Below are 18464 nucleotides of genomic sequence, written 5' to 3'. Positions count from 1 at the left end.
AAGCTGACGAGCGTATGATACTGGTGAGGCTGATCTGGATTTATTTCTGCTACACATCATTACGCCTTAAGGTGTGTGGTCTTAAGAGAAAAATGTTCGAAGCGAAAATCAACTGGTTTGTAACTGTAACAGCCCAGTGCTCTCCTCAGAACAAGCCTGTTATCTTAAGCCTCTGAAGCACCGTTACAAACAATGAGGAAGGTGGTCCTGTCACGTGTCGGTGCCAATAACAGTTACCAGGAATACTAACAGTCCTCTCTGACCTTCACAGGATCCAGCAGGCTGAGAATTCGTGCTTTCTGATTCCACAGATCAAGTCAGCGCCAACAAACTCCGTGTGGCAATGGTAGAGGAACAGTGAAGGAAGCTGCTCTTATGCTTGCTAGTGCACGCCGGGCTGTTCTTTAAACCTGCATATGACGGAAGGTTTTTTTTTTTTTTTAACATGTCTGCGTGAAATTAACTACAGAAAAAAATTGATTTATCTTTCCTTTAATCTGCTATTATCATTTAAATGTAAGGACATAAAATGTTCAATTAAGATGTTTCCTAACTCGTCCTTAACTTCAGTTCCGAGCATGAAAAAAAAAAAAAAAAAAAAAAAAAAAAAAAAAAATATATATATATATATATATATATATATATATATATATATATATATATATATATATATATATATATATATATATATATATATATATATATATATATATATATATATATATATATATATATATATATATATATATATATATATATATTTCCGGACTTTAAAAATGCGGTATCAGAATGCTGTTCCAATGAAGGCAACCTTAATAATTTTGTGGTTTATATTTTATTACACTGAATCCTTCCCAAAGCGCAATGACAGCTGTAATTCTTGAAAATTTTATTGTTTTAGTTCAAGGTGATTCTAAAGCTTTTTAAAATATCATCAACGTTCTCATTTTCCATTAATTGATGAGTTAATAAGTTCAGATAGATGTAGCTTGTTCATTATAAATGGCACACAAAAATACACTGATCAAGTAAATTCCTTTGTCTTTAAAACTTTGGTTCATTATCATCATTTTAGTATATTTTCTTCCTGTTATGAAGGAAAATTAGGGGTATAAAGAGTCTAAATACAACCTTACCACCTTAGTTTAATTTGGATCATTCTCTTCCAGGGCCTTTGGTAAAGAATCTCCTGTTCCCTACACATTTCGTAAGCTTCACATTAAGTCCGGCACGTACATTGAACTTTTACATTAATCTCCTTCGATCGGTTCCCCTACGTCTTCTGCGATAGTTCACAATGTTCTGTCTTTTTGTCTTCTTTTTTCCAAATTTTCCTACCCCAACCTTTTCACTTTTGTGCGAAAATAGATGGGACTCGTAAAACAGGAACCATCGCTGCATCAAATTACATTACACGCCATGGACTGTTATTAACTATTAAAACAGCATCAAAATGAAAACCTCAGGACACATTCAACATTTATATTTATTTAGCCGGTCAGTTAGTCGGGTATTCATTTGTGTTCATGTAGCTGCAGCAGAGATAACGGTAGGTGGTCGTGCTGTTTAACCTGGCAGCGACATTTTGGTTACAATATTACCCTGTTTTGATGTGTTAGTTTGTAGAGGCTTCACCACCAGTTAAATAATTACAGCACTACTAAATCTACTTACCATCAATATACCGACCCGCAGCTCTAAATATATCACAGTGAGGAAATCCTATTTGTATGTATAGCGCCTAAAAATACTTCAACATTTTGATACGTTGTTGCTTTCCCATTATAAATCTTTTTGTTTCTTTTATTGATGTTAATGTATGCAGCTTGTGACTCAAATCTAAGTAAAGCTAAGCATCTATCACAGAGTTCTTTTTTAATTTGAGATTCCCATTAATAAGGACACTTTAAGGGCAATTCGAGGATGATTGAAAGAAATCAACAAAGACTTATTTATGGCATCAGAAAAAAAATGTACGACACAAACTAAGATGACGTGGTCTAAGTAACAACTAGTAATCCCTGAGAAATTCTTTAAAAAATATCTTTACATCTTATTCAAAAGGCAAGGAATATTAAATCACACAAACCTTGCATTCTCTGAAGCAATCATGTTTTCTCACTTTTTAATGGATTTTCGACTGTTTTGTAAACCACAGTTGGTTTCCTTTTCAATGAAAAATGATATTTTCACTACGTTGCAGGTGTCACACGTCTCATTCCTCTCAGGTGTAAAAAAAAGAAAAAAGAAAAAATATCGCCCCCATATCAATCTTCAAGCTCCATAGTTCCCTCAACAGAAAGGATATCTGAAAATACTCCATGGAACTTAAAATGCTTGGAGCATCGATACGGAGGGCCCTCTGTTAACATCTCGGCTATCCCCAGTATAAAGAATTGGGTGGGAGTGCCCTTCTCCCTTCGGAATGCAGGGGCTCTCAGGGCTTTGAACTACGTGCACCCTTCATAGTCAGTGCGGCCCCCTGACTCGGGGACATCAAGCCAGCACATCGGCAGTCAGACTCCCCTAACAAACTTGAGCCTGGATCATGGATGGCCTCTCAATCCTCGACCCTACCCACCCTTGTGATGGCTGTGACGAAAGTATTGCTTTCTGAGGAGGAGGGACTGCAGACGGTAGTTTCATATCGAAGAGACCGAGTATTTCCTTAATTATTTCAAGAGGCGTATTCCCAAGTAAGAAATCAACATCGACGAAAAAGTCTAATACTGCGGCAACTCTTTCCAGTGTTTGCACATGTTAGGTATTCGGAATCAGTGACGCTACCTTTTTGGAAGCACCAGACATCTTCCTTCACAAAGAGTAACGCACTGTTAATCTGCAAGGTGCAAACAATCTGTCCGGAGCCCGAACAGATATTAAAGAAGACATTTCAAAGCGGCGAGGTATTCACTTCCCTAATATCAGAGTACAAATGTGCAGAGAGCACAGGGACAGAATGTCCTAGGCATTCTGTAGTAGCTAACTCACTACCAATCTCCCGGCGGGGGAAATGGAAAGGGGCTGTATAACATTTGGTTCTTAGTAACAGACGATTGCAGGGGGCAGGGACACCGCTCCCCGCGCGGCGAACCTTCTGATATTACATGGTTATGACTTTGTACGCTGCATTTTATGATTCAATAATATTATTTTCTACGCGTTATTAATTCTTTGGTACACATTCAACACCCGTAGGGGAGAGAGAGAGAGAGAGAGAGAGAGAGAGAGAGAGAGAGAGAGAGAGAGAGAGAGAGAGAGAGAGGTGGGGGAGGGGGGAAGGCATGCAAGGATGAGAGCAGCAGCGTAGCCTCAGCAAGACACCCTGAATCCACCGCCACCACCACCACCACCATTACTCCTCAGTAAAAAGTCAGGACGACCACGGCTGACGCTTTCACTCTTCCCTCGGCTCTCACTCACCACGACTCTCATTAGGAAATACCGTGAATTCTTCTTCTTTTTCTACAATCTTCCCTCTTTAAGGAGATATTTTGGATCAGCTGGGGGACGACACTGAATGCAAATATATTGAAGTGTCAAATAACCTGAACACTATGTAAATAATTTCATATAACGCGCGCGCGCGCGCACACACACACACACACACACACACACACACACACACACACACACACACACACACACACACACACACACACACACACACACACACACACACACACACACTTATTTCCCTCATGTACGAACATTACATACACATCCATTAACAAATTCACAAATCACTTTGCATATTGTGAAATAGTTTGCTCAACACAGCGTCTGTGTTCAAGCGAAAGGCTGATAGGGCTGCGACAAAAGGGTGGAAGGAGGGAAGCAGGGTGGCAGGTAGGGAGTTGGAAGGGAGACTGCGGTTGGACGCGGAAGCAACTGAAAATACTGCATCCATACGTCTTGACGACATGAAGAGATCATGTATAGCAGAAAAAAAAATCCTTATTAATTTACATTAAGATGAGCCAGACCGCCTCGTGCTTATGCATTCATTCTTAGTCTCATGGCGTGACTGACAGAGCACTGAAGATTTGAATAACACAAAAATTCACCACAGATTCACGGTATAATGACTACACGCAGGTGAGGCCGTCCTCCCTCCCTCTCTCTCGCGCGGGTTGAGTAATGACCAGCTTAACATTCGTGATGGCAGTAATCGAACATTACCGGTCTTAGTATTTACGTAACTGGTAAATGCTGGCGGCGGCATCCCATAGGCTACACAGGGGAGGCATGAACGTGACGTAGACTTTAAGGTCATTAGCTGACGAGAAAATGAGTCACCTGAAGAGGACGCGAGGGAGCAATGAGGAAGTCTTCAAGTCTCGCTCTGGAGTAATTGTGACGCGTCGGAGGCCTCGGAAAGTAAGACAAATGGAGGGGAACAGTGCGGACGCACCGGTTGAGAGGCAGAGGACGAAGGTGAGGGGTGAAGGGCTCAGGCCGAGAGAGGAAGCCAAGATCTTCGATACCTTGTAGCACAGTTGGTGTTATAAGCAACACAACTTCCAAGATGATATGTTCCGAACAAGAGTATTACGGTAACCGTGATTTCCAGGTATCACAAGACAAGCAGGTAAGACTAAAGTAAACTGTCCAGGAAAACATTTTCGCTTTTTTTTTTTTTCCTTATTCTTTAGAAAACTTTATGGTAAAACACTTGTAAGAAAAAATAACGAACTGATTTCATATTAGCAATAAAGCATGGATGCGTGTCAATTCACACACACACACACACACACACACACACACACACACACACACACACACACACACACACACACACACACACACACACACACCACTGAGCTTTGATTTCTTCTCTTCTCTTAATAAATAAATCATTCATAAGCTCCGGGCGCTGGCCACCACAGCTGCAGCCCCCACACTCTGGTATGCTGCGCCATTATTTCTTACTCGACTTCCTTCTCATTCCCAGAAATCAGCTCAGGAAAGTTTCAGCGGGGTGTTTCTATTTCCTATCATTTGTATTCCTTTCTTATCAAGAGAACCGAGAACAAAATATTCCTCCCTCCGGCGCAGCAGACGATGCTCTCATAAACTTTCGATGTTACTAAACACGCAGCTATCGGAGTGCCATGGGGACCACTGACATGGGATCGGAATTTCAACTTTCCTGAATCTACACAAAACCAGAGGGGATCCGTCGCAGTGAGTGACAGACGCCTCGGATAATGTCAGGTATAAAGGGCGCCATCGCTGGATGGTTAATTTTTCAGCCACCTAGAATATTCTAGAGCTAAAGATGAAGGTTCGGTAAGCAGGTTCCCTGTCTGAAGTCGCCAACCAGTTGTGATGGCCTGGAGCCTGACCACCTGAATGTGACAAGATAATGAGTCCCACCTCTGGGTGTTATGATGCAGGCTACTGGTGCAGCAAGCGAGTACTTCAAGATGCCTGTGTGCTGGGCCTTTCCAGTAATACATAATTGGTCACTTCACAGATGAAAATGTTCCCACTTGGCATTAAGCATCAATTTACATACACGACCAGCAGGTGAAACAGGTAGGCGATTGAAAGAATGAAAAACACGATCCTTACTAAATGAATAGTAAATAAACTTCCAGGTCAGTCTGAAAAACAAATCGTAATTATTCGCCCGTGAATGTTTTTTAGAATAGTCCCGTCGCATGATTTATGTCTTTAGGTAACTGATGAAACAAGGTATTACACAATGCCTGTCAAGAATAATAATTAAGTTTTCATCTTTTTTGTTCATGCAGTTACGAGCAATATTCACTTTTAACGTTAATTCGAAAGCACAGCACTACAGCGATATGCCTTTAAGCCTTTGCACTTCACCAAACGCCAGCACGCACGCTTCTGCCTCCTCCAACACACTTCATCACCAATCACACGGCCCACCATCATCCTCCGCCCTCCACCACCATCCAACACTTGTGACCCTCTCATCCACTCCACCGCCACACACTTCAGCCCACCAAGGACGCCACAACACACCAACGCATTGAACTACCTCACCTCGATGACACATCCTCGTACATTCAGACCTCACTCCACGTTATCACGAGTCACTGCCGTTAGTCCAAACATAATTCCTCTTTCATTATTAGCTTTCTGTGAGCGCCCTATAAGAAAGCGTCTGAGGATTGAATGTTCTGTGAGTTGAACTATTCGGCGTCAACACTTGGGGTTCCGTGATGATGCACCGATAAAATACCAGGTGAATAACTGGCGTGTTGTGACGGGGTGCGTGTGACGTGCGTGGCCTGACACACATTTGCAGTGGCCTAGACAAGGGTGAGTGGCGGCAAGCGATACTATAAACAGCTTAATAACTGGGCACTATTTTTCAAGCATCAGTGTTGAAATGGTAAACACAAATCTCGCTTTTCAAGGGGAGGGTGCGGACATGCGGCAGGCTGATCCTTCCGCTAATAACTGCGGAGCTTTACGGATTAATCTGACGCTTTGATCCGTGATTGGAAAACACAATAGTGGGACATTTGTTAATACGCTATGAAATGTGTTATTTTTACCCAATGCGATAATGCGTGCCGGAATATACAAAATGTACATGACAGGTGAATTACGAAACTACGGATAACCTGATTCATCAGATACGTACATGTATTTTGGGGACTGTGATTTACGCGGCCTTTGTTGTGGGAGTGAATACAAATGGCCACACTGCATCACCACAGCCTACTTTTTTCAATACACACAACACAGCTTGTTGCGCTCGTCGGCAGCCAGGCGGGGCAGCTGTCATAGAGTACACTGGACCAGCGGAACAGACCGCTGTACAAGACTCTTCCTGGCGGGATTTGACGAGTCTAACCCCAAGGGTATATACACACACACACACACACACACACACGTTCCCTCACTCACCGAACCCTCCAATCTATACAACCATTATTTATTCAACTAATTTTTCCACTGCAAACATACGACCCTGAGTAAATCCATAACAAAACTCCAAGGATACTGTACCTACGTGGAAACGACTTTTGCTCTACGCTGCCCTAAAAACAACGAAAAAAAAAAAAAAAGTGAAAACACAGAGAACAGGATGACACATTTCGCAGGAGGAAAAATGTATACTGGCGTTGTTGTTTCGCTCAGAGCCGAGTCTTGTCTTCTGAGCGAGTTTCAGCTTTTATTTCGTGGAGGGAGCAACACGAGCCTAAAACAGTCGACAGGCGCCTCACCTAGCGTGCTCATCCTCTTATCCCCTTAACCTGACAGTGGAAGTGGAGGTGTCGAGACGAGACGCGCCACGATACGGCCTGGAGCAAGAAATGAGAGAGAGAGAGAGAGAGAGAGAGAGAGAGAGAGAGAGAGAGAGAGAGAGAGAGAGAGAGAGAGAGAGAGAGAGCAAGCAAACATATAAACTGGAACAAACAAAGAGAGAAAGAAAAAAAGAACAGAAATCAAATTCAACAACTGGTGCGACAAAGAAAAAAAAATGAAACTGACATTTAAACAAGACACGAACAGAGAGAAAAAGGAAAAAAAGTCGAAAAAACAGAAAAAGACGGCGGAGACGGAAAGGAACACACACGAAAGAAGACCAATAAATAACATCGACAGTCACCAATAGAGGAACAAGGAGGCGAAGGCAGCAGACACCGCGGGCTTATGGTGGCGGGAGGGAAATTCTAGCGACAATAGTGACCGTAGGGAAGCATTAAAGTTGAAGTGCAAGTGGGTGGAAGAAAACAACAGACGGAAGAAATGCGAGGGAGCATGGAGAAGAAAGGCGGCAGGGGGATCCAGAAGCCCTGGTCTCGCCTCGCCTTGCCTCCAACTTCCCTCCTCCCCGCCAGCACGGAGTCTAGCTAATGAGCAATAAGTTGGAAAATAACAATGAGAAAAGGTCACGTAAACTAATTTGTTGCAAGCTGCATTGTGGTTGAAGAAATGGTACAATGAAATGAGGAGGCACGTCTTGACAGGTAAGGAGAGTTACTTCTCGGCGGCGTGAAAGGCATTAGAATGGAGAGGGTGATAAAGACATCGAGAGCCTAATGCTATAAAGGGAGAGGCGGCCCTGAGAGGTAGCGAAAGAACCGTGACGGAGGAAAATGCAGCGCGACACTAAACTCTTCGTGTTGCCGAGAGATTTGAATAACAAAATATAACGGGAAAGGAGGGAAAGGGGCGAGGGGAGTGAAATGTGATATGTTACAAGGCTTTAGAACTATAAATATAGAGGAAGAGGGGAAGAGGGAGAGGGGGAAAGCGTAGACGGTGGAAAAGGCGTGACGAGGCAACAGGAAAGCTAACAGCGGAATGGCCTGCGGAGGGGGAAGGGAACAAGACCTGTAGTTTGGGGACCCGGGACCTGGGGGGACCTGCAGCCTGGTGGACTTGTAGCTTGCGGGACCTGTCGAGCAGCGGGAGCCTACAGAAGGGAAACACAATGTCTGAGCAACGAACACATGAAAACCTACATACAACTTGGGGACCTGCAGCCTGGGGACAAACAACTTGGGAGAACCGTAGTCTGGGTGAGCCTGCAACAATTTAGGCGCCGCGGTGTTGTAATGACCTTGGGGTAAAGCCGGAAGGGACGGGAAAGGGGGAAACCAAGACTTAGGGAGCCAGGGAAGAAGGAAGCGAGTGTGGCGGGGGAGGGAGGAGGGAGAACAAAGAAAGTAGGACAAAAAGTAAGAGAAAAAAAGGAGAGAGGGAAAGCTGAGGGATGGTGCAGATAAATTGTGTGTGTGTGTGTGTGTGTGTGTGTGTGTGTGTGTGTGTGTGTGTGTGTGTGTGTGTGTGTGTGTGTGTGTGTGTGTGTGTCGGCGTGCACAAAATATTTTCCTGAATAGAAAAAAAGTGAACGCACAGACTTTACAAGATTATAATTATTCGTAAAAACAAAAACTTTCGTAAATGAAAAACGCGTTAACAATGTTTGTCTCGTATAAACATACACATATTTCAAAAATATATGCGCGTTGCAAGAGTTCCAAAAGCCACTGACATGGGCTTTGAATTTATGGCCGCCACTGCCTGGACTCTGGGCTGCAGAGAGAGAGAGAGAGAGAGAGAGAGAGAGAGAGAGAGAGAGAGAGAGAGAGAGAGAGAGAGAGAGAGAGAGAGAGAGAGAGAGAGAGAGAGAGAGAGAGAGAGAGAGAGAGAGAGAGAGAGAGAGATACGAACATGCAGACAGAAGGTGCAAGGGGATGGAAAGGAGTGGAGGTCGGGGAGGGCGAGAGGAAGGCGGTGGGAGATACTGACGGTCTCCCTGCAGTGTCGTGGTGTCCTGCTGCCTGAACATTCTCGTTTGAAGGTGTCCTATACTATGCGGGCACCACCAGACCCACTGGAACCTTCGTTCCCTAAGGTGGTGGGTGGGCATAGGTGGCCCTGAACGACACGGTGGTGGTGGTGGTGGTACAAGGAACGCGAAGAGGTACTGTCTGGTGAGGGGGAAACTAAATTGAATGTTCCTTTGCAGCTTGACAGAAGTGAATACCTTTTGTGCCTCGCTGGTGCAGATGAGCATCAGTGAACGAGAGAGAGAGAGAGAGAGAGAGAGAGAGAGAGAGAGAGAGAGAGAGAGAGAGAGAGAGAGAGAGAGAGAGAGAGAGAGAGAGTGTGTGTGTGTGTGTGTGTGTTCCTCGCGGCAGCGGCAACAGCAGCAGCAGCAGCAGCAGGTCTGGCCGGCGAGGACACACACTCAGGAACACAAAGGACCTCGCCCGTCCGTGGAAGGCGCGGAGCGGGGCTGCAGTTGTGGATAGGATCCCCACAAACTTATCTTTATTCCAAAATTTCTCTCCTAGCATTTCTAAAGTACACGAAAATTGCATGAGTTTCCAAGTTAGCGAGAAGGGCACCAATCCCTTCTTACTTTAAATGGAATCGATAGGTAGGAACAATATTACAAACTTTTTTTCTTTTCTTATTTTTTCTTGACATAATTCGGAAATAAAAAAAAATCTGGAGTGTTACCATGGAGGCCAAGTGCAATACGATATCCTTTCATGCAGCTTTTATCATAACACTCACAATCATGAAGATCTGGCTTATATTTTATTACTACTCTATCACCTTACATCCAAACTTTCCTGGAATCCTTACACCTCTTACTGCCATCCCTGTTATTAACCTTTCCAGCGTACACTCAAACTTCCCATTGCATATTTTATTCGTACATCTTTAAATCCCCAACATTCCACTAAACCTACAACTACTTCAAACTCCAGTCTTGTCCCACGGAGACCCTCCCTCCACGGGCCGCGGCTCAACCACTGCTCCATTTCACATCACACTTGTCTGCGTTCCTCTCGCTGCTTTCCCCTTCGCTTCACTGTCACTTCTCTCCACATTCCACATTCCTTTCCTCAATTCAAAGATTCATTTCCTCTTCATTTACACCGTCTCAGCTGGCACCTGCACCCCTAGTCCCCGCACTCCTCTCGTGCCGCCTCCCACACTCCCGCGCGCCCCTCCACCATTTATCTCATTATCACAGTCATTTGCTCGGCAATTTTCTCGTCTCCGACAGAACAAACAAAATCGAAATAGTTCCTCGACACGGTGTATGATAATCAAGGATAGTCTGCAATACCTATATAATTTTTTAAGCATTACCTTTAGGAAGTAACTTTCTTTATCACCTGCTGCCGGTCACACTGAGAATTGACCTTTCCGTAAAGTAAGCAACTATCTCAAAGCGAGGAGTAACAGGCAGCGCCGTGACAACGTGGCTCTTAGTGTATTCACTCACTCCTGTTCACTGACTCCTGTTCACATCCAAGAAAAGTTTGTATTTCTCCAGTGTTGAAGCGACGGATTCCCGAACACAGTAATTTAGCCACTTACATATCTGCCGAAATATTCTTAGTGGACGTAAGTTGACGTAAATGACAATGTAATAATGTAGATTTTTCTCGAATCAAATTTAAAATGCCAAAAGTTAGGTGTGTGTGTGTGTGTGTGTGTGTGTGTGTGTGTGTGTGTGTGTGTGTGTGTGTGTGTGTGTGTGTGTGTGTGTGTGTGTGTGTGTGTGTGTGTGTGTGTGTGTGTGTGTGTGTGTGTCTTAAGTTTTACTTAGCAAGAGAGGAAGCCGCGGATTTGGTATGGCTGCTCTTTCTTGTCTGATCGCCAACTGTTTTCGTAACGTCGAGCTTTCTGGTTGAAATATTGAACCCTGAAGCGGTACTTACAAATTCTTAAGGCAGAAAACATTACGAGGGTGTTCCATTCTTCTGCCAGGGTAAAAACAGCAACATGAGGCAGACATATTGAATCGCTCTTTCACCGTCGCCCTCCCTCCCTTCTTGCCTCTCTTTCTCCTTCTCCTTCCCTCTCCGGTCTCTTATTCCTTTCCCTCCCTCCCTTCCACTCTCCCTCTTTTACTTCCTTCCTTCCTCTCTCCAACCCTGCCTCTTCCCTCCTCGGTTTTCTTTTCTTCTACCTCGGTCCTCCCCTTCCCCCTTTCTCCCAAACTTTAGCCACAGGATCATCTTCTGGTAAAATCTTTAATGCGATAAAACCTCAAGTCAACGTCGCCTTCCTGACTCAGCATGAAGAGGCTCCCCCCACATAACCCCTTCCACGCCTTCCTCTTCCACCCCCAGCACCACACAACTCAGCTCGCCCCCTCTCCTCCCCCACACCGAGCTGCCACCACTATCAGCAATCAGCGCAAAACTCTCTGATTCTCCTCCCCACCACTTAACACTAAGCCCTCCTTTACTCACCCAAGCAACTGAGCAGCGCACACCTATCCTTCTAGCTAAACCAAGACGCTCGACACTCTCCTCCCTCCCTCCCTCAGTATTCTAACCTCACTTCTCCCTCTTCCTCAGACACGCAGGCACCCCGCACATTCCTCATCCTTGCCCGAGGTAATCAGCTTGAGCCACAAAATCGCTGGATGGAATTTCAAAGACGAGCAGGTTATCATCTAGACATAATAATATGGACGCCATGGTTAGTTCCCCACCCCGCCAGCCCCTTCCAGTGTCTGGCTGCCTGGTGTTTCCCTTCCTCTCCTTTCCCTTCTTTCACCACAACCCTCATCGACCTTCCCGACCTGGTGCGTCTGGAGTCTGCCACAAAGACACGCCTCGCGGTAATGACCCTAAACGCCGCCGCAAATGGCGCAGAAGTTAAATGGAGAGTGATGCAGGCATTGTAGATTTATGTGAAAACTTTCTCTGTACGAAGCTAAACCGATTTAGGCAGGATTTAGAACTGGAAGATGCTATGGCCTGAGGAATATATCAAGGGATTAGTGTGGCCGGGGGTTAGCAGAGCGGCGAGAGCCATTAATTTTACCCGAACCAACAACGGTGATCCCTTCTTTAGAAATTTGGCGAATCAGGCGAACAGTTCACGATCATTTTTTGTCGTTAATGTTGGCGGCAGCGAAGCGCTGTCCAAAAGTGAGGTGCTATTAAGTGTAAGTATAAAACACATGAAAAAAAAAAAACTCTCTGTCTCTCTCTCATATATATATATATATATATATATATATATATATATATATATATATATATATATATATATATATATATATATATATATATATATATATATATATATATATATATATATATATATATATATATATATATATATATATATATATATATATATATATATATATATATATATATATATATATATATACCGTATCGGTGTCGAAATTGAGATGGAGTTTGGCAAAGGTCAAAACAGTTTGTGCAAGACAAGGCATCGCATCCTTGGCAGAAACACACACATCTACACACACACACACACACACACACACACACACACACACACACACACACACACGCACACACAATGTATACCAATGATGCACCAGTTTTCTGATAACATAAGCAGAACTCTCCTCATGCTCGGAGTTGTCCTGTCTAATGCAGATCTGAGAGTGTAAATGTTTCTCTCTCTCTCTCTCTCTCTCTCTCTCTCTCTCTCTCTCTCTCTCTCTCTCTCTCTCTCTCTCTCTCTCTTATACATACGACTACTCTCTTGTTTTCGTATTAATAAATTTCACTTAAGTAACTAACAACCAATCTCCTCTTAACAACATAATGCAAATTTACGAATAAATAATGAAATTCAGTTCATATTGACCCTGCTTTCTTTGAGTGCCGGGTCAGCCAGCACGCTAGACTACATGCTCGAGGGACCGGGTGAACTCAAGGCAGCATGTCTGGTAACTTACTCCACAATCTGCCAGGCCAATGAGTGTCTGGAGAAAGTGAGCTCAAGTAAAGCTCAAGAATAGTTCAGACATCAAAGTCTGTCACTATTCTTGCCCTGGCTGAGACTCAGAGACTAAGAGGCAACCAGATGAAGGTTGCAATAAAGCATCTTGGCTTATTGCTCCCTTAATCTTTACATTAACTTTTCTCGCACATTTTCTGAAGCCAGGAGAGAATTGTTAGTGAGATGAAAATACAAATTGTGTTCTTTGTGATTACTTGGTGAAGGGAAGAATAAGAACTAGTACAGCTCAACGGTAGTGTGACGCAATACTTTCACGACATTCTCGGACTTTACTACAGACACGCTGAATTCTCTCAGAAATGTTCTCCGCTCTTTGAATACACAATGCTGTTACTCTTGCAGCGCGACTGTGGGAAATAATTAAATAAATTTAAGAAGCTTTTGGTCGTGTATCCCTCAAAATAAGAAGCTTACTGGCGTCGGATCCATAACGGAGCAATTCAAGGATTTTCGTTCAGCCTAGCCTAACAACATTCTGAGGTGTTACTTGGGCTCATGAAGTACTAAGCAAGAAGATGGACGCTCCCGCTCCTCATTATTAATGCTAAGCTTCCTCCTCCTCCTCCTCCATCGCTCGCCTCCCACACATTGACAACACTATGGCGACTAACATTTTCTCGCATGCCTTACAATGAAGTGTAAACAATAAATGGTGCCAGCGTTACTCATCTACGAGAGTTAAAAAATATATGACGATATACGAGTACACATTAAGTTTTGTTATAGTGATTTCAAGATCAAATAGAGATCCGTGGTGCTATTAACCCATCATCCGTCAGCACTAATCTCCTCATCACAACTGTCATCATCATCATCATCAACATCCTTTTTGGCGTCATCATATCACTGTCGTCGTTATTATCACCATCATAACTGCCATCGTCATCATTGCCAGTGTGATTCTTTATCATTATCATCATTGGTGGCATCATCATCATGGTCGTTGCCGGTAAAGTTGTAGTCGTTGCCGTCACTGTCATCACCATCATCGAAATTGTCCCCCTGGCGGTGCTCGTCACTGGAGGGAACCACTGGACAAACCTACACGACCACCACAACCGTCACATGAACACCGCTACCTTCACATTCATCATCACAAGAACTACGTATCATCATCATCATCATCATCATCATCGCTGCCTGAAATCCGTTAATGCAGGTGAAGTGACAAACCGCTGATACGCCGACGACTGAATTACTTATTGGAGGGCACCCCGGGAACGCCTCCCTTCGCTAACACCATTACGGACACAGTTATGGAAGGGAACCTGTAAGGGAGGGGACGCCTGTCGGGAAATCTGTGACGGGCTAAAAAGACATCCCGGATGCGAGTGTATGTCCGGATCCGTGTCGCAATGTAATCAAGTGTCCACCGGCAGCAGTAAAAACAATGCCCTGACCCTTGACCTTACCGTGGAATACCGGCCTGCATCACCCCATGGGAGGCTGGCGTGCCAAATGTGGTGCTGCGACTCAGAGGCTGTGGGAGTGCGTACACGGCAAGCAGCGCAAGATTGATGGATAAACACACGGACCAGCAAGTGACCGGAGAAAAGACTCTCCCAAACAAGCCAATACATCTATCCGTATTTATGTCTAAATGACTCACTCTATCACACACACACACACACACACACACACACACACACACACACACATATATATATATATATATATATATATATATATATATATATATATATATATATATATATATATATATATATATATATATATATATATATATATATATATATATATATATATATATAGCCAGCCAGGCGAAGACAGACCCCAAAGGATTTTATCAGGTATACAGGACGAACAATAAGGATACTATAGGTCCATTAAAAGCAGCAGATGGAGAGCTGGTCAGTTCTGGGGAGGAGATTAGTAAAATTCTGAATGAGTATTTTTTAACTGTCTTCATCCAGGAAAACATGCAAGATATGCCAGATAGTGAACAGATGAGAATGAGAAGCTGACAGATATTTCCATAACTAGGGAGATAGTGGAACAGGAGATAGATAGGCTAAAAAAGTTCAAGATACCAGAACCAGATGAAATATATCCCAGAGTACTTAAGGAATGCAAAGAGGTTTTTAGTGAGCCGTTAGTTTGTCTTTAGGAAATCACTTGAGTCAGGGGAGGTACCAGTAATGTGGAGGCAGGCTAATGTAGTACCCATCTTTAAGAAAGGAGATAAAACTTTAGCGTCTAACTATAGACCTGTCAGCTTAACTTCAGTTGTAGGTAAAATATTGGAGTCAATAATAGCGAGGAACATTAGGGAGCATTTAGACAAATATAACTTGATAAATCAGTCACAGCATGGCTTCACGAAGGGGAAGTCTTGCCTGACAAACTTGTTAAGTTTTTACAGTTAAGTGTACGAGGCAGTAGATAATGGTGATAGTTATGGTATCTTATATCTGGACTTTAGTAAAGCATTTGACAAGGTACCCCATCAAAGGCTCCTGGGAAAGGTTATGGAACACGGGATAGATGGGAAGGTGTTAGACTGGATAGGGTCATGGCTTAGCGACAGGTGACAGAGTTGTAATAAACGGCTCGAAATCCGAGTGGGGTCATGTAATTAGTGGGGTGCCACAGGGATCAGTATTAGGGACATTGTTATTTCTAATATATATCAGTGACTTGGATAGTGGAATTAGTAGTGATGTTAGTAAATTTGCGGATGGCACAAAGATAGGTAGATTAATTAGGTTAGAATCGGATGCCATCGCCTTGCAAGCAGATTTAGAAAAAAATAAATGAATGGACGGACAGATGGCAAATGCAATTTAATATCAACAAATGCAAAGTACTTAGCGTAGGTAGAGGAAACCCACACAGTAGGTACACATTAAAAATGAAACTCCGGTAGGTACAGGGTACGATAAAGATTTAGGAGTCATAGTTAGCTCTGAACTCCGTCTAGGAAAACAATGCAGAGAGGCCAGAAACAGGGCAAATAGGGTACTAGGATTAATTTTTAGCAGTGTTAAAAATAAAAGGCCGGAAGTAATATTAAAGTTGTACTTGGCGCTGGTCAGACCTCATCTAGACTACCCTGTGCAGTTCTGGTCCCCAAATTACAGGAAAGATATAGGTCTATTAGAATCAGTACAGAGGATAATGACTAAAAGGATACCAGGAATGAGGAGTATTCCTTACGAGGCGAGATTGAAGCTGTTAAATTTACATTCTTTAGAAAGACGTAGGTTAAGAGGGAACCTGATAGAAGTCTTTAATTGTTATAAGGATTATAACAAGGGGGATGTAAGCAAAATTCCTAGGATCAGCAACCAGGTTGGAACAAGAAATAACGGGTTCAAGCTTGAAAAATTTAGGTTTAGGAAGCAGATAGGAAAAAAATTGGTTCTCATATAGAGTGGTAGATGAGTGGAACGGACTCAGTAATCATGATGTTAGTGTTAGGACATTAGAGAGCTTTAAGAGAAGACTAGACAGGTTTATGGATGGGGATAATAGATGGAAATAGATAGGTATATTTCATACAGGGACTGCCACGTGTAAGCCTGGTCGCTTCTTGCAGCTTCCCTTATTTCTTATATATATATATATACGAGTATATATATATATATATATATATATATATATATATATATATATATATATATATATATATATATATATATATATATATATATATATATATATATATATATATATATATATATATAGTTCACCGCACTAAGAAGCCAATATAATAATAATAATATAGCAACGAAGGACTACTATGTTTGGTGCACAACAGAATTGTGTTCCTGTATCGATAGAACAGCTCGAACATTCAAAGTGAACTTCAGCATTCCTATTTTTATAAAAGCTTAAATTCCATAATAATATGTCGCGCTAATTCCTTCATAATGAGGCTAAGGTCAATATGAACCTGATGTGGTATGATCATGTTTGTCGCCTACCACGACAAACATGATCATACCACAGGGCAACGCCAGGCTGCCTCCAAAGGAGTGAGTAACTCACCTTGTGTACAGCGCAGCCTGCCCTCCACCACGCCTGTGATGCCCCTCAATGAGCCATTCAGCAAGTGGATGCTAACCTAAGATAACAAAAAAAAATAAAAATAAATAAATAAATAAATAAATGTTGCCTTCAAGAGCGCTCGAGCGCGCGCTCGCACGCACGTATTTCGTGCAATTTTAAAGAAATGACAAGTTTTAAGACAAGACTAAAATCATGCTATGTTTAAAATTGTGTTAACACAGTTCCATAAATCGCTAAGAATACATGCATAAATAGATAAGAAACATGGTATCCGTTCTCCTAAAGAGGCAAACATTTTACCACCATTCGAGGTGTACTTGTCGTGGTGGTACCGACAGAATAAATCTTATTAAAGACTATTTTTTTTCAGGAGACATTTAAATATTTCACGCCACAAGTGTTATTTATAAGCCCCTCCCCCTGTTTTTTTTTTTTTTTTTAGGGCAAAACCGCAATGTAGTTACGAATATTGATGACATGTAGGCATGAAATAGTTAAACATTTAAGACAAACCGAGTAGCGGCAAGTAAATCGATCGTCAAGCTGCAAGCAACTCATAAACAACGAGTGATACCGTCAATGGACGACAATGAATTCAAACACTTAAAAAACAAGCACTCTACGGCGTGTCAGCAACTTTCAGACGCCACAGAGTCTCCGCTGTAAACAATGAACCAATATATTAAAAATGAAAGACGAAGCTGGACTTTAGTTACGGCTATTTTTCCTGCGGGACTGGCGTTCCTATAATTCCCCTAAAAAGTCTTGCAACCAAGAGCACTGCCGCAAAACAAACCTTTTACGAAACACGCAGTCCATAATCCTGGATTAAAGGTCTCATTATGATCATTACAAAATTACCGTTCACTCAGCATGAAGGCGTGAGGTTTACTGCGTCTTGAATTAACCACCACCATCTGGACGAGCTCAACATTTCATATTCCTCAAAAAAGAAAGAAAAGACACCCACACTTACAAACCGAAACGGTGCCACCCCCCTCGCCCCCCACCCACCCACCCACCCACACACACACACACACACACACACACACACACACACAAAGCAATCCTCACCTATTGCAGAGGACCACCATCGCCACCACCGCCACCACACCAGCAGCGAAGGAAATGCACCTCTTCCCTTCCCCTCCCATAAGCAGACGGTGCAGAGACCA

General features: G+C 42.9%; 1 long non-coding RNA gene across 1 annotated transcript in view; it reads right to left on the bottom strand.

Annotated features, from left to right (window-relative positions):
* Positions 1-17344, bottom strand: part of LOC135101120 (uncharacterized) — a 165826-nt gene extending 148482 nt beyond the window's left edge. The window contains exon 1 of the long non-coding RNA XR_010269042.1: positions 17269-17344. This is a non-coding gene — a long non-coding RNA (uncharacterized LOC135101120). The remainder of the gene's footprint in view (positions 1-17268) is intronic.
* Positions 17345-18464: the final 1120 nt, after the last annotated feature.

This window comes from Scylla paramamosain, chromosome 6, assembly GCF_035594125.1.
Source record: "Scylla paramamosain isolate STU-SP2022 chromosome 6, ASM3559412v1, whole genome shotgun sequence".
NCBI classification, from domain to species: domain Eukaryota; kingdom Metazoa; phylum Arthropoda; class Malacostraca; order Decapoda; family Portunidae; genus Scylla; species Scylla paramamosain.
This window is presented reverse-complemented; position numbering and strand designations above follow the sequence as displayed.